This window comes from Gopherus evgoodei, chromosome 9 (genome assembly GCF_007399415.2).
Source record: "Gopherus evgoodei ecotype Sinaloan lineage chromosome 9, rGopEvg1_v1.p, whole genome shotgun sequence".
Classification (NCBI taxonomy): domain Eukaryota; kingdom Metazoa; phylum Chordata; order Testudines; family Testudinidae; genus Gopherus; species Gopherus evgoodei.
In genome coordinates this window covers 59,805,148-59,829,456 of record NC_044330.1, presented here as the reverse complement: position 1 = coordinate 59,829,456, position 24,309 = coordinate 59,805,148, and the positions used below count along the sequence as shown (strand labels likewise).

General features: G+C 48.2%; 1 pseudogene; it reads right to left on the bottom strand.

Annotated features, from left to right (window-relative positions):
- Nucleotides 1-498: 498 nt before the first annotated feature.
- On the bottom strand, nucleotides 499-24,003 carry LOC115657628 (annotated as a pseudogene).
- Nucleotides 24,004-24,309: the final 306 nt, after the last annotated feature.

Below are 24,309 nucleotides of genomic sequence, written 5' to 3'. Positions count from 1 at the left end.
ATCTACTGTGCAAGTTGTAATGCTGCAAAATCTAAGCTGGATACCTATCTCGGTTGTAGTTGGAGTGGGCACCTTAAAAACTCAACCTAGGTTTGTGAATCTATGATAACATATATCCTAATAAAAACCCATTCACCCAATAGTAAGACAATTATTGCTTACAGTATTTTTTGGCAGTACATGTTGCCATTAAGCCAGATCCTAAGTTTTTCCTCCCTCTTGCCTTTTTTCGGGGGAGGGGCGGGAGGAGGAGTGGAAAGCATTTGTATTACTGACAATAGGCTGGAAAGAATTCAGGCATAGAAAGCCTCATGCTATTTCAGGAATGTGTTTGCTTTGCAGCACTCCCTCTGCTGCATCTGCTGTGCATGTTAGCTCCACAGGGCTTAAACTGCAGTGCCTGCCTATTTATATCCCAGACCTTTACAGCTCTGACCTCTCTTCATATGCTCCAGTGGTTAGGTCACCTGAGCCATTAAAGACTGAAAGAAATGTATATGCAGATTCTTCTCTAATTATTCTTCTCTGCATCAGAAGACATTCTGTACTGTGCAGCCACCGAAAGGCAAGATGCAGCAGTCCAAACTCTGCACACTTATCTAAAAGAGAGCCTGGCTTCTTCAGGAGCTAGTGGTCACTCCAAAGTCACATGGAATAGACAAGTCTTTACAAAACCCAAACTCTGAATTTTCTTTCAGCACCATGTGTCAAAATTGTATCAAATAAAAGCAGGCTTCACCTCTTAACTAATACAGGTCACTCTCTACAATTCAGAGAAAACTGTCCTGTATAAAAAAGGAAAGGAAAAAACCATGAGATGACTGAGAGAACAGCTGGTTATTTTGATGCGCTACAACCCATTTCTCTCTCCACATTCCCCCTACCACCTTAATGAGTGTCCAGTTCCAGATCTTCACAAGCACATCTTTCATTAGGGCTTGTTGATTTCTTGCAAAACTTTTGTTTCGGTGTCTTAGAACAGGTGCTCTAAAAACCCCAGTGGACCTAACAGCCCTCCTCCCTTCCCTGCCCCTCATGCTCTGGTCCAGTCAATCTAATGGTAGTCCAATGATCTGCTGTGGCTGGCCAGCTCCTCTGCCCAACCCTAGTAGTAGGCGTCCTGGTAAACGTCCATGCGCAGGCAGTACAGGATGGCTGCACCCAGCATGAAGATAGCGGATCCCCAGCCAGGCCGTATCCCCAGTTGAACTCATGGTAGCTCTTCAGCATGCTGCTGTCAATGAATTTGATTGGATAGAGAATCAAGGCACACACTTGCAGAACCACTGGAAATGGGGAAAAGACATCTGGTTAAAGTCTAGAAGAGGAAAGAAGTAATGCAGCAAGTTCATGCAGCAGCTGTTAGTGGCTTTATTGATCTTGGTCACACAAATCTCCCAACCTCCTTCCCATTCAGCTTGTCTCTTGGGCAAAGTACAATCGCCCTCTTTCCCTCAAGTGTGCCTGGCCCAATGTCAACAGTACCAATGCTGTGAACTTCTTCACCACAGTGCCATCAGCCTGGTAGGATGCCAGCAGCGTAAGCATCCTCCAAGCTCAGCAGCTATCACCACTTGCTGTAGCTCACGTGTCATCTCCCTCACAAGAGTGCCCTTCTCGTGACAGCCCAGCACCACAGCACTTCTGCCACAAGCCTTTTATCTCAGAGCCTTGATGCTGGAACCCTCCACCAGCACTTTTCCATGTCTCACTCAGTAAAGCCACAAATAGTGCCGGATTCTTTTTCAAGCAGTCTTCCCTCACCTCACTTTCCATTTTGGATGAAATTTAACATTAGTACCATATTAAGGCACTTGCAAGGTCTAGAGCAGAGGTGTGCCATGTAGAGTTAAGACCATCTCTGTTTAGATGAGAGTGTAGCTCAGGGCATTTTTTGGTATTGGAAAGTCTTGGTTGGGTTTTTGGCCATGCAACACCAGAACGACGAGGAGGGGTTGATTCTAAATGTTATTTTATGCACATTCCCAGCCAGATTTTGGAGAAAGAGAACAGGTGGGTTAAACATAGTAATACGTGCCATTAAAGCAGGTCAAGGCAGTGTCTGTAGTATTCAAAACCCTTTAAAAGGAGCCTTAAGATGAAGAAAGGAGTTCATAATGGATGTCTACCGTAAGTGAATTAAAATACAAAGGATTTTAAAATTCTAATTTGCTCTCTGATGTTTTCTTTTTGCACATCAGGACTGGAAGGGGTGAACCTGAACAGGCCAGCTTTGCATTATAGTCCTTTCCTATTCAGTTTCCAGCATAAGCACAACCCTGCTGCTGTGTTCGGGTTCACAGTACTACAGGGATTTAAATCTCAGTTTCCATGGAATATTTAGAAAAAGAGGTCATTTTTATTCATGCACAATGAAACTGGGGCTTAAACTGAACTGCCACTCCACCCTGCCACTGCTCAAACAGTAACATTGTGCTGTTCAGTCCATGTCAGATTTATTTTGCCTAATGTAGACATGAACCTTGTGGCTATATCCCTAACAAAATGGCACTCCAGTGTTCTTCAGTGAAACCCAACACACTACAGCAGAGGTCTCAAACTCAAATCACCACGAGGGCCACATGAGGACTAGTGCATTGGCCCGAGGGCCGCATTACTGACACCTCTCCCCCCTGCTGCCCTCAGCCCCACCCCCACTCCACCCCTTCCATGAGGCCCAGCCCCTGCCCTGCTTCTTCCCACCCCTTCTCTACTCCCATTCCAACCCCTTCCCCGAAATCTCCACCCCAACTCCGCCCTCTCCCTGCCCCTAGAGGGTGCAGGAGAGGTGTAGGGTGTGACAGGGCCTCAGGGCAAGGAGTTGGGGTGTGAGGTCCAGGAGGGATGAAGGGTACAGCATGGGGTCAGGGCAGGGGATCAGGGTGCAGGAGGGCTGTGGCAGGGGGCTCAGGGCAGTGGGTTGGGGTGTGGGGTGCAGGAGGGGTGAGGGATGTGGCAGGGGGCTCAGGGCAGGGGGTTCGGGTGCAGGAGGGGTGCAGAGTGCAGCAGGGAGCTCAGGGTAGGGGTTCAGGGTGCAGGGTATGGTGGGGGTCAGGGTGCGGCAGGGGGCTCAGGGCAGTGGGTTGGGGTGCAGGAGGGGTGTGACAGAGGGTCGGGGTGGAGGGTGCTGCAAGGGGCTCAGGGCAGGGGTTCGACTGCAGGAGAGGTTCGGGGAGCGGACTGTGGCCCGGCGCACACCGGGGGCAGGGCAGTGCCACTCCGGTGCACACTGGGCCAGAGCCACTCTACGTAAATGCTGGGGAAGGGCAGGGGGGCCATGAGGAGCTCGCGGGCTGCAGAAAATAACCTTGCGGGCCGCAGGCCCCTGCACTACAGCTTATCACAACCACACTGCAGTTTCTGGAGAGCCTGCTAGTTAACAAGAGTGCATTGTAAGGAATTGAAACCACAGCTGTTCTTTGCCTCATAAGGGGACATGTTACGGCTAGCTGTTGGCAGTTAGATAAAGTGTGAACACACCCTGGTGGGGCCCCTATTGGTGAGAAGGAGGCTAAGGGCTGCCCCTAAAGTACATAAATGGGGCAGAATAATGCCACTGATCTTTAATGCAGAGTTGCAACCCAGAAAGGCTACAGGCCCCAAGAGATCCAGGGTTCCCATCTTGAGCCAGAGGGCTGCACCTCTATATTAAAGGTGAAGCAGGTTTGAGTCACATTTCACAATTCTGCAGATTTTATTTAGTATGTAGGCTCCAGTTTTTGGAGCAGTCTGACGGCCAAATCCTACCCTGCCCTCGGATTTCAATAGAGTTGCAGGATACGCAAGTCAGGAGACACTTTATCATTTAAAGTAGCCAAATTTGTATTCTCTTTCTAGAGCAGTGACTTATAGGTACCTGCAACCAAGAGGAGAACAGCAACAACTCTGTAGTACCGCCTGGGAGTGCCTAGGCAGAAGGAGACCAGGGAGGCAAGGAACGACAGCAAGGTGATAGTGGCTGCCGTCAGGATTAACACCAGAGTAGCCACTTGCCAGTCTAGAAGAGGAAAGGACACAATTGGGGAAGAACCCCTTGTTAATGAAGAAACAGCCTCGTACTCTCAGGCTGCGACAATAAAACATCCCCCCACTAATCCCACACTGAGGTCTGGGATTTTCCCATAATCTTCAAAAATCCTAATGCCCAGCTACTGATTTTGCAGTACTTCTGATCTACCAAGCCGGCACACACATTATAGATTAGAGAGCATTAACATTTCAGAAATGCAATTCATGGTGGAGGTGGTTTGGTGATGGTGATGGAAGAAGAGTCACAGAAGGTATCCTTAGTGCAAGACCATTTCTGAGTCTGGAAATCTGGCACCAAGTGAAACTGAAAGAGGTCATGGAATGCTCTGCAGCAAAGCAACAGAAGAAGCCTTTGAGGAAAAGTAGGAGGTAGCTACAGACACGGAGGGACTAAGAAATTATGAGAAAGTTAGAAAATAGGGACACAACTAGGAAAAGGAAGGATTTAAGCAGTTCCTTGATGCCTCATATCTTGGATTTCGAAAAGGAGCAGAAACTTATGTTTTATAGTCCATTGTGAGTTCACCATTTTATGATAGCACCAAAATGATCAACAGATAGTTAAATGCAATTCTTCTTATGATGCCTGAAAGAGTCACGCAAGAATTATAGTGCCTCTCAAAGAGACCATGGACCAAATTCATGGCTGACACAAGCAGGTACAGCAATTCCAGCTACTTCAAAAGAATGGCCCTCTGACCCCAGCCTGTCTCTAGAGCTGACCTCTGGGTCTAGCGGTTTCATCCTGAGCCCTGGTCTGAGACACATTTTATGTAGCTTTAGTAATCAAGAGATGAAGAGTTAAAAACCCTTCAAACTAGTCCATGTGATTTCTCCCCATAAAGGAGCGGTATTAGGATAATTAAAAAAAAAAAAATCTTGCCTTTTTCAAACTAGTTACAAACAACTAGGGTTAGAGCTTCCCAATTGTACTGGAGAAAAAAATATAACTTTAGAGACACTGATATCTCGAGGTCAGCCATTAGTATCTCTCTGGTTCCAACATGTCTTGCCTGATAGTCAAGGAAACTAGGGAGTTTGCCTTCTTTTTAAAAATGCTACTAGATCAGGTCTCAAACACACCAGGGCACATCTGGTACTTATAGGTGAAACATGAATTTAGACTCCCACCCTGGCCCTTCTGTTCACCGCAGTGCTGGCTCTGCTGCAAAAGAAGGGGCTGCAAAAGGACCCCTAACTCTCTCTGGAGAATGACTTTCTTTGCTTTGTTATGTTGGGTTCTTTGTTGTTTCAGGTGGTGGGTTTTTTTTTAGCAGTTTAATAGCAAAGTCTATTGTTCAGACAAAAAATATGTATATACACAGAGAATGTAAAATTCATCCATGCCCCCTCAAAGTCTGGTATCAGGGGATGCTGCCCATCTTTCCCTAGACATGTCTCCCCTCTCCCTTCTCAGGGTAAAGGATAGAACCCAGGACTTCTGACTCCCATCCCGCCTGCTCTAACCACTAGACGACCCTGCTCCCTTCTCAGAGGTGATGTTCAAGCCAAATGGCCAGATGACAGCAGAGTACTGGGGACTAATGTGTTTTTCTTCTGTTTCCTGGTGAGAAAAGGACTTTGGACCCCATTCTTATCTCAGAGGGGATGATCTTGAGACATCCTGGCGATGTGCAGTCACTGTATATCTGTATGGAATCTGGCAGCTCTTGTGAGTTATCATAAACATAGAGATAAGGGTAGCATAAAATCTCTCCTGGGCAACTGTAGTGAATCGCTTTACCTGTCAGGGGTTAAGAAGCCCAAATAACCTAGCTGGCACCTGACCAGAAGGACCACTGAGGAAAGAAGATACTTTCAAACTGGGGGCGGGGGAGGTTTGTTTGTGGCTCTTTGTTGTTTCCTCTCCGGACTGCAAAAGAAACCAAGCAGGGACAATATCTCCTGAAAATAGACCTGGAATAATCCATTTAAGAATTACAGACATTGTAAGTAAGGCAAGGAAATGCGTTAGGTTATCTTTTGTATTAGCTTGTGAATTTTCCCTGTGCTAAAGAGGTAGTTTCATTCCTGTTTTGTAACTGTGAAGCTGAACCAGAGGGAAATCTTCTGTGTTTTATATCTTTTTATTTACCCCGTAAAGTTACCTTCCATCCTGATTTTGCCGGTGTGATTCTTTTACTTTTTTTTATAAATAAAGTTCTCTTTTAAGAACCTGATTGATTTTCAGTGTCCTAAAGACAAAGGCTTTGGTCTGTGCTCACATTGCTAACCAATTGGTTGGTATATTATTCTCAAGTCTCCCCAGGAAAGGGCGTGAAGGGCCTTGGGGGAATTTTTGGGAGATAGGGACTCCAAGTGACCTTTTCCGGAATTTTGTGCAAATCACTTGATGGTGGCAGCAATACCGCCCAAGGACAAGGAAAGGATTTTGTGCCTTGGGGAAGTTTTGAACCTAAGCTGGTAGAATATAAACTTAGGGGGTCTTTCATGCACATCTGTACCTCAGAGTTCAGATTGGGGGAGGAACCCTGACATGGGTGTATATTGCCATAGATGAATGTATGCAGTTCCCACCAATACTGGTAGGAATTTTGTGCAGATACAGGCCCTGCACCTCAGAACTTACTGCTTGTTTGTAGCAAGAGGATAACTGGAAGGGATTTCTCTCACAAGGTGGAGCACAAAAATAGGTTTCTTTGCAACTGTTAATACCCTGAATGCATACTTCTCATTTTCAAGTTTGGGACAGTCAGTATCTTGAATGTCTTAATAGGTCAGGCAAGCCCTAAATTAGTCAGTTACATTCAGCTGGCCTTGCCAGTTCCCTCCATTTAGGCAGCAGACAAGTTTGGGTGGAGCTGTTCTCACTATAACACCCAGCTCCTCTCCTGGTGTCAAGACTATCTGCATTAGAAGTTTACAAAACCCAGAAGTTATTTGCTTTGCATGTTATTGCTTTACTGCACCAGTTCCACACCACAGGGTGTTACTTTGCAACATCACAGTGATATTACTGAGTCCTACTGCAAGGGCTGGTGAATTTACAATCTTGTTTATGTGCTAGAAACAGGGACCTTACTCAGAAGGAAATGGGATCCTGCAGCAAGACAGGTTGTAGAGCAGTGATTAACCAATAATAAATACTTTCAGAACTAGAGACCTTCCACCCTTGTAGGACTCAAGCAGGGTTTGCAAGTCATGCAGTGTGGATGTGCAAACCATGCCCACTATATTCCTAACTAAGAATAGATACCCATTGGTTTTGGATGGTTTTTTAGACACAACAAATCCTGCATTTTGGCCAGGGGTTGGACTAGATGACCCTTGTGGTTCTGTCTAACCCTATGATTCTAAACCAGCCATATTAAGCTCTTCACCCTGAATTGGTTGTGTGTGCAGGGATAGAAGAGAGCTTGTTTCTCCAGGGCCAAGAAACAAACCCAGAAATGCTAGGCACTTTTGACTCACAACAGGGCATTTCAACACAGCTATGTCTATCTCGAGACCCTGGGGGGCTAATCCACTGCTGCTCTGCACCTTGCCTTAGGTACACCAGTGCAGAGTGTGTGTGAAACTAATTAACTGTAAAATGCTGCTTAATTAGAACGTGGTTTAGCCTTTCACTGGTGCTGGTGTACGGTACCTAACAAAGGGTGCAGGGCAGCAGCGAGACAGGGACAATCATTCTGAAAGGAAAAGGATGCAGGTTGATGGCAAACGCTGCCCAAAGAGAGGTGTAGGGAAAGTGAATCCTGTGCTGGGAGTTCACTCTAAGCCAGGCTGCAGCCTGTGTGAAACACAAACAAAATGAAGCATCTGGAAATGTTGGGCTTTTCACTCATCTTTTATTGCTACAACAAGGACTTTCCTGAGCTCCTATTAATCAGCAATTACTAGCAGGGCCATGTCCCAAACTCCCTCAGCCCCATGTCAGCATAAGCCCAGATGGAGCTGCAAGAGAGGAGTCTGGGGGAGGGAAAGGGCTTCTTGCATTACTTGGGGAAGAAACAGCCTGGTTTGGGGGAACTGTGCTGCAAAAACAGGGGGAGGGAAAGAGCCCAATGGCTGATTGTCTACATAAGCAGGACTCCGGCATAACTCCATAAAAGCTTGTCTGGCCCTGTACCACCTCCTGCCCCCAGGAAATGCCTGCTATTGACCTGCCCTGATACAGTCCATGGCCCCTCCCTCCCTGCGGCTCTTGTCCTGGCACTTTCCAAGGGGAAGGGGAGCAGATGGGGGCTCTCCTCCAGCTCAGAATATTGAGCCTCTAAAGCTCAGTTTAAAGTTCAACCTAGGCCAGGTCTACATTAGAACTTTTCCTGGTACAGTAGTGTCAGTGCGATTTTTTTTTTTTAATTTTTAATAGTGTTTCTATATTGGCAAAAACCCTAATGTAGATGCAGTTATTCCAGCATGATTCTATTTGCAGGTATAGCTCATTTTGTTTCTCAAACTCTAAATCCTCTTCTGACTCATTGCTGTCCTGATCTCACCTCGGCTCTGCTACTGCACCTCAGTCCCAAAGCACAGCACCCCCTGCTGTTCGAGCTGACCTGGGCATCCATTAGCATGGCTGGGAAATGCTAAACACTGTGATTCTGTGATATGGCAGGAGATGGTGACCAAATCACTTTTGGCCTCTAGCCACCAATGAGATCCAGATAGGCTAATGCCCAGCCAACCCTACTGTCCTGCCACAGGCCCCAAGAACCTGCTTTTCATGAGGATCCTTTTAAAGTGCCTTACAATAAACTGGCTGCAGGAAGGCAGCACACACTGCAGTCCCATGAACTAGATGTCCTATGGGACACATGGTTAGTCCTGTGCCCTTGGCAACTGACTAAATGAACTCTTGGTAGTGATTCTAATGTCCTTTGTAAAGCAAGCTGTGAGGCAGGTGAACTACACAGAGCAGACCTACAAACAAACACCTCCCTTGCTGTACCTACTGAACACATACTTCTTTGACAATTAGAAGCTGGGCAGCCATTCAGGGTCTGTCTTCACTGCAGTTAACCTGGTCTCTTACTTGAGCATTGCCCTGAACCCCTCTCCAGTCTGCACACATAAACCTTGGGCATAAGTTTGGTGGTGCATTCAACCCAGGCTAGCTAGCTCATCTGGGCGAATGCCCAAATGAGGCTTTCATTCAGGCTGGTGACCCACCCTCTCTACAGGGAGGATGCAGGTTGAGCCACTCATGTGCTGATAGACCTTCTGGGCACATAGAGGAGAACCGGGAGGACAGACAAGCTCTCCTACAATTCACTCCAGGAATCAGAGCAGCTCAGCTTAATGCATCACACAGAACCCTGGGACTTGGCCTTGGAAGTCCTAGCAACATACAGGAGGGCACCATGAGGACACTAATTCTGGCATGGCTTTACAGGGTGGCTGCTCATACCTGAGCGAGGCTAAGCTGGATATTCAGACCCAGATGCCTATCACTTGAGTTAAGTCTGCAGTAAAGACGTCTATAGAGGTCAAAGCACAAGACCTGCGCCTCATGCCAGAGATGAGTAGGGAATAGGCACGCTGCAACTTAGTTGGCAGGGTGGGACGAACTCCCCTGCTGCATAGGACCTACTATGTCTCAGGTAAGGGAATGGCACAAAGGGGTAGCCTCTCAAAGAATCTGACATCCCTACGCCTCCTTGTGGGATGGCAGTTAAGTCACGCCATGTCAGGACAGGTTCACTGGTCTGGAAGAAGAGCAGCAAGAAAAAAACATCTGAGGGATTCACCACAGACCGAGACGGAGGGAGGCCAGCAGGCTGAAGGGACTCTGCAAAGTCTGAGTAGCACAGACCAGCTGGACAGAGGGAAACCAGAGGTCCTACGGGATATCACTAGGGAAACCAGTTCTGGGTTCCCAGAGGGGCCTATTAAGCCAGTTTTGCCATGAATATCAGGGAGCCCAAAGAGAATGGTGGAATAGGAGATCCAGGATGGGTGCAGCAATTTTGGCTCCATTTAATGAGCCCCTGATGAGAGATGGGATGGGCAGCTGTACAGTAAGTGTCATGTGCAAGAAAAACAGTCAGTCCTGTCAGGGATGGAAGAGAGGAGTGTCTTGGAAGACGGCTATCCAAACATCTGAAGATTGTCATTCGGGAGGTCTGTATGTTTGGCCACCCCTGCAATATTGTATAGAGGAGACTCATTCCAAATGTAAGACCTGCTGGAGGCAGGGGTAGGAGTGGGTTTTAGCTGGGGTGAGAGCTGTGTGAGGGGAGAGGGTTTCAGTCTGAGCACATCTGGTGTAGTAAGAGGAACGATGGAGGTCACTGCAGGAGTGAAACTGGAGTGACACCACTCAGCAATGCAGGAGTGGAGTCTGCATGCTAGGGGTTATAGTTCCATCAATAAAACTTGGGCAGGGTGTGACCTGGTGTGCCTGAAAATGCCAAGGTCAGGGCAGGATGCAAAAAGGAGAGCAGATTCTCCCAAAACTGGTGGTTAACACTGAAGTTAGACTCACCCCAGTCACAAACTGCTCCTGATCCCCCACACTGGTTATCAAGAAGCTAAAAAAGAAATCACACAGCCCCCTTATTGCATTCCAGTTCTCTGGCTCCCAATCAGCACCTAGTTCCAATACACTGAGAAGTTGTTTAAAAACTCTGCTCACTATATGACATGTTCTTCTGAACCCAGGGCCGGCGCTTCCATTAGGCGACCATAGGTGGTCGCCTAGGGCGCCAGGATTTGGGGGCAGCATTTTGTGCGCTCCCCATGGGCGCACGGGAGCTTCCGGTTCCGCTCCTGTCGCACCGCCGAAGAAGGACCTTCTGCCGACGTGCCGCGGAAAACAGCGGCAGGCAATTGAGCAGTTCAATGACTGCCGCTGTCATCTGCGGCATTTCGGCGGAGGGTCCTTCTTCGGCAGCACAATGGGAGTGAAACCGGAAGCTTCCGTGCGCCCCATGGGGAGCGCACAAATGCTGCCCCATGGGGAGTGCACAAATGCCGCACCTCGAATTCTGCCTAGGGCACCAGAAACTCTGGCGCCGCTCCTGTGTAGACACCTAAGGGCCAGGCACATTGCCAGGTCAATTTAGGTTGGATCTTACCCAAAATACCACGCTGCCAGCCAGTCCTTTAGTGTCTAAAACTAGAGGTTTATTATAAAGAAAAAAGAAAGAACAAGAAGAGAGTAACGGTAAAGCAATTAAATACACACACAGACTTCAAAGTCGATATATCAAGTTCTTAGCTGTATTGGTGAGTTTGCTGGCTTGAAAGTCCCTCTGGAACACATCCCAGCTTGGATGGGTCATTCAGTCCTTTTTTCAGAGCTTCATTTATAGAAAAGTTACTCCAGAGGTAAGACTCATAGAACTGGAACGGACCTCGAGAAGTCATCTAGTCCAGTCCCCTGCACTCATAGCAGGACTAAGTATTATCTAGACCATTCCTGACAAGTGTTTATTTAACCTGCTCTTAAAAATCTCCAATGATGGAGATTCCACAATCTCCCTAGGCAATTTATTCCAGTGCTTAACCACCCTGACAGTTAGGAAGATTTTTCTAATGTCCAACCTAAAGCTCCCTTGCTGCAATTTAAGCCCATTGTTTCTTGTCCTGTCCTCAGAGGTTAGGAACAATTTTTCTCCCTCCTCCTTTTAACAGCCTTTTACATATTGGAAAACTGTTATGTCCCCTCTCAGTTTTCTCTTTTCCAGATTAAACAACCCAATTTTTTCAGTCTTCCCTCATGGGTCATGTTTTCTAGACCTTTAATAATTTTTGTTACTCTTCTCTGGACTTTCTCCAATTTGTCCATATCTTTCCTGAAATGTGGCACCCAGAACTGGACACAATACTCCAGTTGAGGCCTAATCAGCGTGAAGTAGAGCAGGAGAATTACTTCTCATGTCTTAAAAACAACAAGGAGTCCGGTAGCACCTTAAAGACTAACAGATTTATTTGGGCATAAGCTTTCGTGGGTAAAAAACCACTTCTTCATGAGGTTTTTTACCCACGAAAGCTTATGCCCAAATAAATCTGTTAGTCTTTAAGGTGCTATCGGACTCCTTGTTGTTTTTGTGGATACAGACTTACTTTTCTCATGTCTTAGCCCTGGTCTACACTATGAGTTTAAGTCGAATTTAGCAGCGTTAGATAGATTTAACCCTGCACCCGTCCACACGACGAAGCCATTTTTGTCGCCTTAAAGGGCTCTTAAAATCAATTTCTGTACTCCTCCTCAATGAGGGGATTAGCGCTGAAATTGACCCTGCTGGGTCAAATTTGGGGTAGGGTGGATGCAATTTGACGGTATTGGCCTCCCGGAGCTATCCCAGAGTGCTCCGTTGTGACAGCTCTGGACAGAACTCTCACTCAGCCCACGTCCAGACTACCCCGCCGTATCAGCGGGTTAAAATCGATTGCTCAGGGATCGATATATCGCGTCTAATCTAGACGCGATATATCGATCCCCGAGCGCGCTTATATCGATTCCGGAACTCCATCAACCCCAACGGAGTTCCGCAATCGACACGGAGAGGCGCGGACATCGATCCCGTGCTGTCTGGACGGGTGAGTAATTCGATCTTAGATATTCAACTTCAGCTACGTTATTCACGTAGCTGAAGTTGCGTATCTAAGATCGATTTTCCTCCCCTAGTCTGGATGAGGCTTTAGATGCACTGACAGGAAAAGCCCTGCAAGCTTTTGAATTTCATTTCCTGTTTGGCCAGTATGGTGAGCTGATGAGCACACGTGACCATGCAGAGCTCATCAGCAGAGGTGACCATGGAGTCCCAGAATCGCAAAAGAGCTCCAGCACGGACCAAACAGGAGGTACTAGATCTGATCGCTGTTAGGGCAGACGAATCTGTGCTATCAGAACTCCGTTCCAAAAGTCGAAATGCCAGAATATTTGAAAAAAATCTCTAAGGGCATGAAGCACAGAGGCTTTAACAGGGACCCGCAGCAGTGCTACATGAAACTTAAGAAGCTCAGCCAAGCCTACCAAAAAAACAGAGTGGCAAACAGGCGCTCTGAGTCAGAGTCCCAGACATGCCGCTTCTATGATGAGCTGCATGCCATTCTAGGGGGCGCCTCTACAACTACCCCACCCCTGTGCATGGACTCCGTCAATGGATTCTCACGCAACAGGGATGCAGATTTTGGGGACAAGGAAGATGAGGAGAGGAGGAGGTTGAAGATAGCACACAGCAAGCAAGTGGAGAAACCGTTTTCCCCAACAGCCAGGAACTGTTTTTCACCCTGGATCTAGTACCCTCCCAACCCACCCAAGGCGGGCTCCTGGACCTTGAAGAGTGGAGAAGGGATCTTTGGTGAGTGTACCCTTGTAAATATAATACCTGGTTTAAAAGCAAGCGTGTTTAATGATTAATTTGCCCTGAAGACTTGGGATGCATTGGCGGCCAGTAAAGCTACTGGAAAAGTCTATTAACCTGTACGGGGATGGAGCGGAAATCCTCCAGGGACATCTCAGTGAAGCTCTCCTGGATGTACTCCCAGGGTCACCTAGTTGAAATAGGGGAATCTTATTAAGGGGACATTCAGAAGTGGCCGTTCCTGCTGGGCTGTTTGCCTGTGGCTGAACAGAAATCATCCCTGCTGTTAACCACGTGGTGAGGGGAAGGGTGAAGCGATCATCCCAGAGAATTGGGTGTGTGTGCAGGGGGTGGGGAGGAGGGATAGTTGGGTTTGTGCTACACGTTAAACTGAAAACCACAGCCCTTCCTTTGAAATGGTCAACCCAATGGGTGCTTGGTATGGGAAATGAGGGCGCTGCTGTTTGAAACCATCCCCACATGTTATGAAAGTTAAAGAAGCCAGAAGACTGTGGCTTACCACGTCTGCCTGCAAGTCGAATTCTGTTGCCTGCCAGCCCTGCGTGTGTGATGTCTCACATCAAACCGGCAGGCCCTCAATATAAGAGGCAAAATGCGACCTTGTAAAGAAAGCACACATGCTATGTAATGTTACATGGTTCACCATGAAAGAGTCTACCATTGTTCTCTAAAATGTGTCTTTTTAAATACTACTCTCCCTTTTTTTCCTCCCACAGCTGAAAATGCTTCAACGCTCCCCATATCATTTCCGTACAGAGGCTAGCAAAGATCAGAAGGTGAAAAAAATGCACTTGCGATGAAATGTTCTCTTAGCTCATGCAGTCCTCCCACACTGAAAGAGCCCAGCAGAATGCCTGGAGGCAGACAATGTCAGGAAAGCACAAAATGAACGTGAGGAGAGGTGGCAGGAGCAAGAGGAGAGATGATGGGATCAGATGATCGGTGGCGTAAGCATGATGAGAGGAGGCAAAAGCAATGGAGGATCAAACTGATATTCTCCGTGTATTGTTGAGGTGCAGGAAAGGCAGCAGAAGCACAGACTGCTGCTGCAGCCCCTGTGTAACCAACCACCCTCCTCCCCAAGTTCCATAGCCTCCTCACCCAGACGCCCAAGAACACGGTGGGGGGCCTCCAGACACCCAACCACTCCACCACAGAGGACTCCCCAAGCAACAGAAAGCTGGCATTCAATAAGTTTTGAAGTGCACTGTGGCCTTGTCCTTACCTCCTCCGCCACCCCACCCGGTGCTTCCCTCCTCTCCCACCCCTACTGGGCTACCTTGGCAGTTATCCCCTCATTTGTGTGATGAATTAATAACGAATCCATGAATTTGAAACAACAATGATTTTAATTGCCTCTGCAAAGGGAGATCAAAGGAGGGGAGGGCAGTTGACTTACAGGGAAGTACAGTGAACCAAGGGTCCGGGTTTTCATCAAGGAGAAACAAACAGAACTTTCACACCATAGCCTGGCCAGGGATGAAACTGGTTTTCAAAGCTTCTCTGATGCACACTGTGCCCTGCTGTGCTCTTCTAACAACCCTGGTGTCTGTATGCGCGTAATCAGCGGCCAGGCAATTTGCCTCAACCTCCTACCCCGCCATAAACATCTCCCTCTTACTCTCACAGATATTGTGGAGCACAGGGGAACCAATAATAACGATGGGAATATTGGTTTCGCTGAGGTCTAACCAGGTCAGTAAACTGCACCAGCATCCTTTTAAATGTCAAAATGCACATTCTACCACCATTCTGCACTTGCTCAGCCTGTAGTTGAACAGCTCCTGACTACTGTCCAGGGTGCCTGTGTACGGCTTCATGAGCCATGGCATTAAGGGGACCCAGCCTACCCTAAGGATAACTATAGGCATTTCAACATCCCCAACGGTTATTTTCTGGTCTGGAAAGTAAATCCCTTGCTGCAGCCGTTCACACAGACCAGAGTTCCTAAAGATGCGAGCGTCATGTACCGTTCCCGGCCATCCCACGTTGATGTTGATGAAATGTCTCTTGTGATCCACCAGAGCTTGCAGCACCATTGAAAAGTACCCCTTTTGGTTTATGTACTGGCTACCTTGGTGGTCCAGTCCCAAGATAGAGATATGTGTTCTGTCTATCGCCCCACCACAGTTAGGGAATCCCATTGCAGCAAAGCCATCCACTATGACCTGCATATTTCCCAGAGTCACTACCCTTGATAGCAGCAGCTCAGTGATCACATTGGCTACTTGGATCACAGCAGCCCCCACAGTAAATTTGCCCACTCCAAACTGATTCCTGACTGACCGGTAGCTGTCTGGTGTTGCAAGCTTCCAGAGGGCTATCGCCACTTGTTTGTGAACCGTGAGGACTGCTCTCATCTTGGTATTCTTGAGCTTCAGGCAGGGGAAAGCAAGTCACAAAGTTCCATGAAAGTGCCCTTCTGCATGTGAAAGTTTCGCAGCCAACAGGAATCACCCCAGACCTGCAACTCTATGCAGTCCCACCAGTCTGTGATTGTTTCCCGGGCCCAGAATCGGCATTCCACAGCATGAACCTGCCCCTTTACCACCAGGATGTCCAAATGGCCAGGGCCTGTGCTTTGAGAGAAGTCTGTGTCCATGTCCTCATCACTCTCGTCACCGAGCTGCCGTTGCCTCCTCACCTGCTTTTGAAGTTTCTGGTGCTGCATATACTGCAGGATAATGTGTGTGATGTTTACGGTGCTCATAACTGCCACGGTGATCTGAGCGGGCTCCATGCTTGCCATGGTATAGCATCTGCATGGAAAGAAGGTGCGAAACGATTGTCTGCCATTGCTGTCACGGAGGGAGGGGCAACTGACGACATGGCTTACAGGGTTGGCTTATAGGGAATTAAAATCAACAAAGGGGGTGGGTTTGCATCAAGGAAAAACACACGTAACTGTCACACCGTAGCCTGGCCAGTCATGAAACTGGTTTTCAAAGCCTCTGTGATGCACAGTGCGGCTTGCTGTGCTCTTCTAATCACAAACAGCCTAGTCAGCGAACAGCACCAAAGAGCTTTTAAACGTCCAAAGGCACATTCTACCACCATTCTGCACTTGCTCAGCCTATAGTTGAACTGCTCCTTACTACTGTCCAGGCTTCATGAGCCATGGGAGCAAAGGGTAGGCGGGATCGTGTGGTGCTGCCAGCTGGGAGTGCAACCCCAGGCAGAAGCCTCCAGCTCACATGATATTCCAGGCAGGACTGAATCTCCATTAGATGAAACTTAAAGAAGAGAATGACCTGGAGTCATTTCCATTTATGTCCAGGTGCCCCCGTCCAACCTTACCAAGGTTAGCCAGAAGCACCCATGTCTGCCCAGGCGCCCCCAACACCTCACTGAGGTCGGCCAGGAGCACCCAAGATGACAACGACGGTTAACCGTTGTATTGCACCATCTCCGCTGGCAAGGCAAAGCAAGGCAAGATAAGGAGATGTAGTACTGCGTCTGCCAGCAGCACCCAGGAGATGGACAGTGACAGTGAGCTGAGCAGGCTCCATGCTTGCTGTGGTATATTGTCTGCACGGGTAACCCAGGAAAAAAGGCGAGAAATGATTGTTTGCCGTTGCTTTCACAGAGGGATGGAGGGAAGGAGGCCTGACGACATGTACCCAAAACCACCTGCAACAATGTTTTTGCTCCATCAGGCATTGGGAGCTCAACCCAGAATTCCAATGGGCGGCAGAGACTGCAGAAACTGTGGGATAGCTACCCACAGTGCAACGCTCCTAAAGTTGACACTAGCCTCAGTACTGTGGACTTAATGTGCTTGGTAGGGACACACACAATTGACTGTATAAAATTGATTTCTAAAAATCAACATCTATAAAAATCGACCTAATTTCATAGTGTAGACATACTCTTAGTTACAACACTCCTGCTAATACATCCCAGAATGATGTCTTTTTTTGCAACAGCCTTACACTGTTGACTCATATTTATCTTGTGGTCCACTGTGACCCCAGATCCCTTTCCGCAGTAGTTCTTCCTAGGCAGTCATTTCCCATTTTGTATGTGTGCAACTGATTGTACCTTCCTAAATGCAGTACTTTGCATTTGTTCTTATTGTATTTCATTCTATTCACTACAGACCATTTCTCCAGTTTGTCTAGATTATTTTGAATTTTCATCCTATTCTCCAAAGTATTTGCAACCCCTTCCAGTTTGGTATCGTCCGCAAACTTTATAAGTGTACTCTCTCCGCCATTATCTAAATCCTTGATGAAGATATTGAACAAAACCAGACCCAGACCTGATCCCTGCAGGACCTCACTTGTTATGCCCTTCCAGCATGACTGTGAACCACTTATAACTACCTTCTGGGAACGGTTTTCCAACCAGTTTTGCACCCACCTTACAGTAGCTTCATCTAGGTTGCATTTCCCTAGTTTGTTTATGAGAAGGTCATGCAAGACAGTATCAAAAGCTTTACTAAAGTCAAGACACAAGAAGCAGGAATGAAGACAAAATGGAGAAGAGGCAGCTGTCTTTTATACCTTTTGCCATGTGCCTTGTACTTCCTTTGTCTTCTGGGGCACCTGGCACTGCCACTGTCGGAAGACAGGATACTGGGCCAGATGGACCTTTGGTCTGACTCAGTATGGCCATTCTTAGGTTCTTATGTCCTAAACACAAGCTTCACAGCACATGACATGGAAAAGCCTTAGAGTTCTATCCATAGACAAGGCCCCTACATGTCTTGCTGACTCAGATGTAGTCCCTGGCTTTATTCAATGGGTTCAATGTATAGCCGATGTCCCTTGATGGGCCATCAAAAGCAGGCAAGGCAGTGCTGATGCCAAGCTGTCTGGGGGTGTCACCCAGAACCATAGTACAAGTGTTGAAATACAGATATACCATACATATCAATAACTCACAATGCAAGGCGATACAAACTTATAAACAAGATAATCATACTAGGAAAATCATAACATTTTCACAGATACCTTAGATGGCATATTTGGTCAGATTCCTTGCAATTTTATAATACTGGTATCAACAATATCATGTCTCCCAGATTCCATACAGTGTCCCAGGGAGGCTATTCACAGACTTGCATTCAGGAGTTGGCCAACACTCAAGATCTCAGGCACCTCTGACATTTGGAGCAGTCTGATAGTTCAGTTAGAAGCGCAGCCAACTGCTTCTCTGCTATTGTTTAAGAGTCCGTCTAAGACAACTTGCTTCTGCTTTGAATCTGACATCCTGCATATTCTCAGCTTGTGTTTCACAGAGGGAGCGGTCCAAAGAATGTTTGGCACCAGATCCAGCTTTATTGGCTGGCAGACCAAACTGTCCCATCTCCAGAGCAGCCAAGTCAATTAAGGGAGCAGTGAGTCAGCCACCAGCTGAAATCCACTCCCAGTGTACCACCCTGGCACAACCAACCCTAACCGCTCCACTTGTACGAGAGTCAGCTGCAGTTTTCAGCTGTCCATAACTCCCAGATAAAAGCCAGTACTGTGCATTTCTCTAATGGTGTAAAAGATTCCAAAGCACTTTACAAGCTATAAGAATAAAGGATTGCTTCATCCCAAACTGAAATGCAGCCACCTCAGGTGGAGAAGCTGAGTGACATTACTTTGTTTAGGACAGGAAGTGAACTTTATAGCCAATTAAATTCCCTCTGCAGTCTTTCGGCAGACAGTGCAGTTACATAAACTGGAATTTGTCCAGGACACTAGGGTTCATTCCCCTGCTCTTGCAAGAAGTGTAATGGGATCTTTAATAGCTACAAGGTGCTTCAGCACCTCAGCTTCAAATCTCACCCAGAAAACAATCTCCTAGGAGCTGAGCAGCCATTGGAGCACTTGTTCTGAACCAATTTAGAGGGACGTCTACCTTCTAGAAAGTACCAACTCCTACCCCAGCTCTAAAGCCGTTATAGGAGGGCCTGTCTGAAATTCAGGAGACTTTACTAGATGATGCAGAGAAGAGCCACAAAAGTGAATATGGCTTACAGTGAAGGACTGAGCTCACTCTGTTCATGTTATGATTATGAAGGATGAAAATGAAATTGACTTGATTACAGCCTAAATACCTTCAGGAGGAGAAGACACTGGGTCCTACTGGCTCTGTCATCTCCCGGAGAAAGACAGAACAAGAACCCATGGCTGGAAGCTGATGCCAGACAAATTCAAATTAAAATGAAGGCACGAGTTTTTAACAGTGAGGGTAATTAACTTTGGGAACTGGTGGATGCTCCATGCCTTGGAGTTTTCAAATCCAGACTGATGTGTTTGGCTAAAGCATCTTCCTGAAAGACAAGTTTATAGGTTCAATAAAAGGGTAACTGGTGGAGTTAAATGGCCTGTGCTGTACAGAAGGTCAGACTAGATCTAACGCTCTCATCTGGCCTTAAACTCTACAGTGCCCTAGACATGAAAGTCAAGCAAGTCCATGAAAAGAGAACAAGCCTTAATGCAGTGAAACTTCTGTATTGTTAAGAGTCTGAATTCAACTGAAGAGCAAGGACTGTGAATACGGGCCAGCTAGTGCTACCCAGAGAATCCAGATGGCTGAGCACTAGTTTACACAGCTGAATGAAGTACCAGTGGGCAGCCTCAGAGACGTTACTCAATTCCCAGGCTCTGACATGGTCTGGAGTCAGCGCCATAAAGTCATCTGTTCACACCCACTGCTGTTCTGTTCGGGAGGAGCAGCAGCTGCCCAGCTGCTTTGTGGGAGATTGAGGCAGACAGTCAGCTGAAGGGCTTGGTATAAATCTCAGGGGTAAGTTCAGAAGAGAGGGGGTAGCATAATGAATGGTGCACATCTGCTCCCCCCTCCCTCTGACAGTACAGCCTTCTCCCCAAACAGAAACAAATGAACACACTTTCCTCCAACCCCCTTCCCCATTTCAGCTCCTCCCCGATTTTCCTGGATGAGTTGCTGCTAACAAAAAGCAAAACGAAAGAGGTTACAGTGTGAGCTCCCCTTCTGCCTCCCTCTTTCATTGCTTCAGTGCCACAACTCCTGCCCTATTGTTTCCCCTCTCCAAGAAAACAGACCCAAGGATGGGGAGCTCAGAAGCTTCCCCCTCACCTGCCATTCTCCCTCCCTTACACAGCCCAGCTGTTTATGTTAGACAGCAAAACTAGAACTTCACGATGAAGCTGTAAATACATCTAAGCAGCTGATCATCTTCACTCAAGACCATAAAGGAAGAGACAGGTAAGGCAATAGCCAGAATAGCCTGGCTTGATCTCCACAAGAAGGAGAAAAGAGCTCATATACAAGCACCTAGATTGGAGCCGATATCCCCGTGTGGACAGATTACAGGACTATGAACTCTCTTGAATTCTGTGCTTGTTCAGAGGTAAAGATGCCTTCTTAGACTTTAAGGCCAGCAAGGACCATTATAATCTGACCTCCTGCCCTGCACAGGCCAAGGAATTTCATGCAGTGATTTCTGCACCAAGCCCATAGTGTCAGTACACCCTGTAAAGCTGTGCTGAAGTTAGTCACCCTCGTCACTCACTCAGCAGCAGCCATCTTCCCCCTTTCACTCACTCCCTGCCATTTGAAGCAGGAGAACAGCAACAGGAATAGCAGGGAGTTCCCAAGGCAATTTGCAATGGAGCTTTGGGGATGCAGCCCATCTTCTCTGGATACAGCAAGAGAAAGCAGGGCCCCCCAGGGGAGGGCAAGTGGGGCAATTTGATCCAGGCCCCGGGCTCCGCAGGGGCCCCAACAAGAATATAGTATTCTAAAGTATTGCAACTTTTTTTTATGGAAGGGGCCCCCGAAATTGCTTTGCCCCAGGCCCCCTGAATCCTCTGGGTGGCCCTGGGAGAAAGCCAGGATCCAAACCCCTGGAGCACTGACTGCAACCCCAACCCTGCTCAGAAGACTTATTTTAAACCAGGCTGCTTGACCCAGCAGAACCAAGTGCTGATGGAGAGGCTCTGGGAGACAAGGAAGTTGAGATAGAATGCATTAGTACACATTACTATATTGAGACCTCAGCTATGCTCCCTGCCGGCCTGCACCATCAACCACAACTTGGCCTGATTTATGCTTACTTCATTTGCAGGAGGCTGGGGACCCCTGGGAATCGGTAGTGAGCAGAGGAAACTCAGATGAGACATTTTTAGCGGATGGACAATGATCTCTGCATGTCATTTGAAGGCCAGTTTTGATTTCCTCCCCCAGAAGTAACAGCTCCATAAAATATTCAACTAGGGACCTCAAGATAACCAAGACCTATAATGGCTGTAAACAGAGAGGTGTGCAGACACCAGAGAATGGAGTTTGCAGCTACCTCATCTCTGTTATCCTGTCTTGCTTTGGGTTGAGATGACTCATGCTGTGAACATCTGTTCACACCTCCAACATATGAATTCCTATCTTGAAAGATCAGTGTGGTCCATTTAATCTGTCTGGTCATGCCAGTGTTAGATTCTTCAGAAGAAGGCATCATACATCTGCTGTCCCATAGGGGTCATTTCTTCCTAACTGCATCTGATCAGCTTCTGCCCTGAAGCATGAGGATTGAGAGCCATTGTCATTTTATCCCAGCTAGTGTCACTATAGTGAATTCTATTCTTTGTCAGACAAACATGCAGGGCTTGACACTCCACTGGATGTTCAAAATGGATGTAAAATGCCAGCAAATCAGAATTTTCCACTCTGTGTTTTACATCCACATTGCACAGGTCTCAGTGACAAGAAAAGGTGAAAGGCCAGTGGAGAACCAGACCTGAAATCTGTTTAAAGGGACATTTTTAATGTAATGAAATTTACAAGACAGACTAATGATCATTCTAACCAAAAGATTTGCAAAATATTTCTCTATTGTTACTTTGTGTTTTCAGTTTCTTCAGAGGAAACAGCAAGGAAACAGATTCCCCTGTTTATGTAGGTCTTTTACACAACTACAATACAGCCTCCTGAATGGACCATCCATTCTACTCAACATTGAGATGGCAAATGCTGGGTTACACTTTTTCTCCGGGGTCACTGCCTCAGTGCCAAGTTATAGGATGGGCTGAGCCAGGAGCCCAATAAAACTGTGCTGGTACTAGTCAGTAACATTTCTCCTGTGAGCCAATGGCAGCCCCATTTGGCCCAGAGTTACCAGTGCAACCTCTTTGTAAAGTACACGTGCTGTTTCCCCTGCACTGGATGCCCTATGCTAGGTGCAGTTGTGTATGGAGTCCCTGGCCAGCACAGCTTCATGAGTTTTCCATGGTAAAGCTCCCACCAAGATCTATAACTCACTGGTTGGGGGAGTCCCATCAGAGAGGGCACTGCACTCTCAAGATGCATTCTTTAATTGCCCAGAAGCTTGACAGCCAATAAGTTGATTCCAGATGCTTTGACTTCAGCTTATTCAGGCCAAGGAGCCACCCTCAAACTGGATTCAGGCTTCTCACTTAATTAGTGGAGCCCAAAGCACTTTATTAAAGCAGGTCATTATTCCCATTTTACAGATGGGGAAACTGAGGCACTGAGCAGTAAGTGACTTGTCTAAGGTCACCCAGTAGGCCAGTGGCAGAGCTGGGAACAGAACTTAGGTCTCCCAAGTCCCAGTGCTCTATCCACTAGACCACATTGCCTTTTACACTTTAAGTTGAGGGGAGGGAGGTTTGACCTTCTCATGAATTACTCTGCTCCCTCCCCAGAGCCTCCCATCCCTTAGTTACTCCCTTCCTCTAACACTGGGCCTATCTGCCAAGAACTCCATCGGCTCCTCAGGAATCACATGATCACGAAAGGCAACCCCCTCTACATCATCCCCTTCTCCCAGCCGCCCACAGTCTCCTTCCATGCTTCTCCCGGACAGGTGACGCTCTCCCTCTGTGCAGGCCCCAAGGCGCAGGGACAAGCTCTGGGCACCCTTTATGCCTCCGCACTCTAGGATTCATGGTGCTGCCATCAGTTCGGAGTGACGATACCCAGAGGGCTCCTGAGAGCAGGGCGTTTCCACGGTTCCAGCTCCGGATGACGTAGCCCACAAGAGTACAGCCCCCCAGCAGGCTGACCAAGCTCATGTTCGCGCTGGCTTGTGCCACAGGACGCTGGCGCAGCGTCTTACAGACACGCTGTCAGCGCCACTCAAGCCCGTTTACACAGCTGCTGCGAGTCTCGGAATCCAGCTCCCCCTCCACCCCTACCGCTTCGGGCCAGTCTCAAAGCTAGAGCCAGGCTAGTTTACCCTGGGGACGCACCTCCTGCCCCCTCCCCTTCCCGGGGCTTCAGCGCCCAGAGGCGGCCCCAGCAGCCAGCCCCTCAGCCCCAGTATAACCATTGCACACTGGGGCGAGGCTGACCCCGCGGACAGCCAGGCAGGGCCAGGGACCGCCCCTTGTCCCCAGCGGCGCTGCCCCCGGACATGCCCCCCGCTCTACCTGTCCTCAAGGTGCTGAGGCAGTGCCACACGTCCGGGGCCCGTTTACACGCCTCCCACAGCGACAGCGAGCCGCGCTCCGAAGTGACCCAGGCGGGGCTCAATAGGGCCACCACGTCCAGCGCCAGGGCGACCAGCAGGCAGACGAGGGCGATTAGCTTGAAGGGCCGGAGGACGCGAACCTCGCCCATGGCCGTGCTGTCCCCGGGGATCAGGGGTCCGCGCTGCTCCCGGGACCCGTCGGGGGCTGGGCAGTCCCGAAGCGCACAGCCCAGCCCCGCGCTCCGCCGCTACTGGGGCGTGCCAGGGCCCTCGGGGTCCTAGAGCCGCCCTCACACAGCCCGCCCCCTCGTCTGGGGGCCTCCTCCTCTCCGCAGCTGCTATTTCCACCCGCCTTGTCTCTGTCCCTATAACCCCCCCCCCCACACACACACGTGTTGTGTCTCCTCCTACACTTAGATTAGAATCGCTCTGGGCAGTGCTTGCCAGGCTGAGCCCCAGCCACCTCAGTTATGAATGTCAAAAAATTGCTTGAGCCCTGGCACCTCTTTCATTACAAATTAAGTGCTGTCATTGGGGCACTCTCTGTTCCCTCTGGCTCTTTACAGCATCTAGCAGATGGGA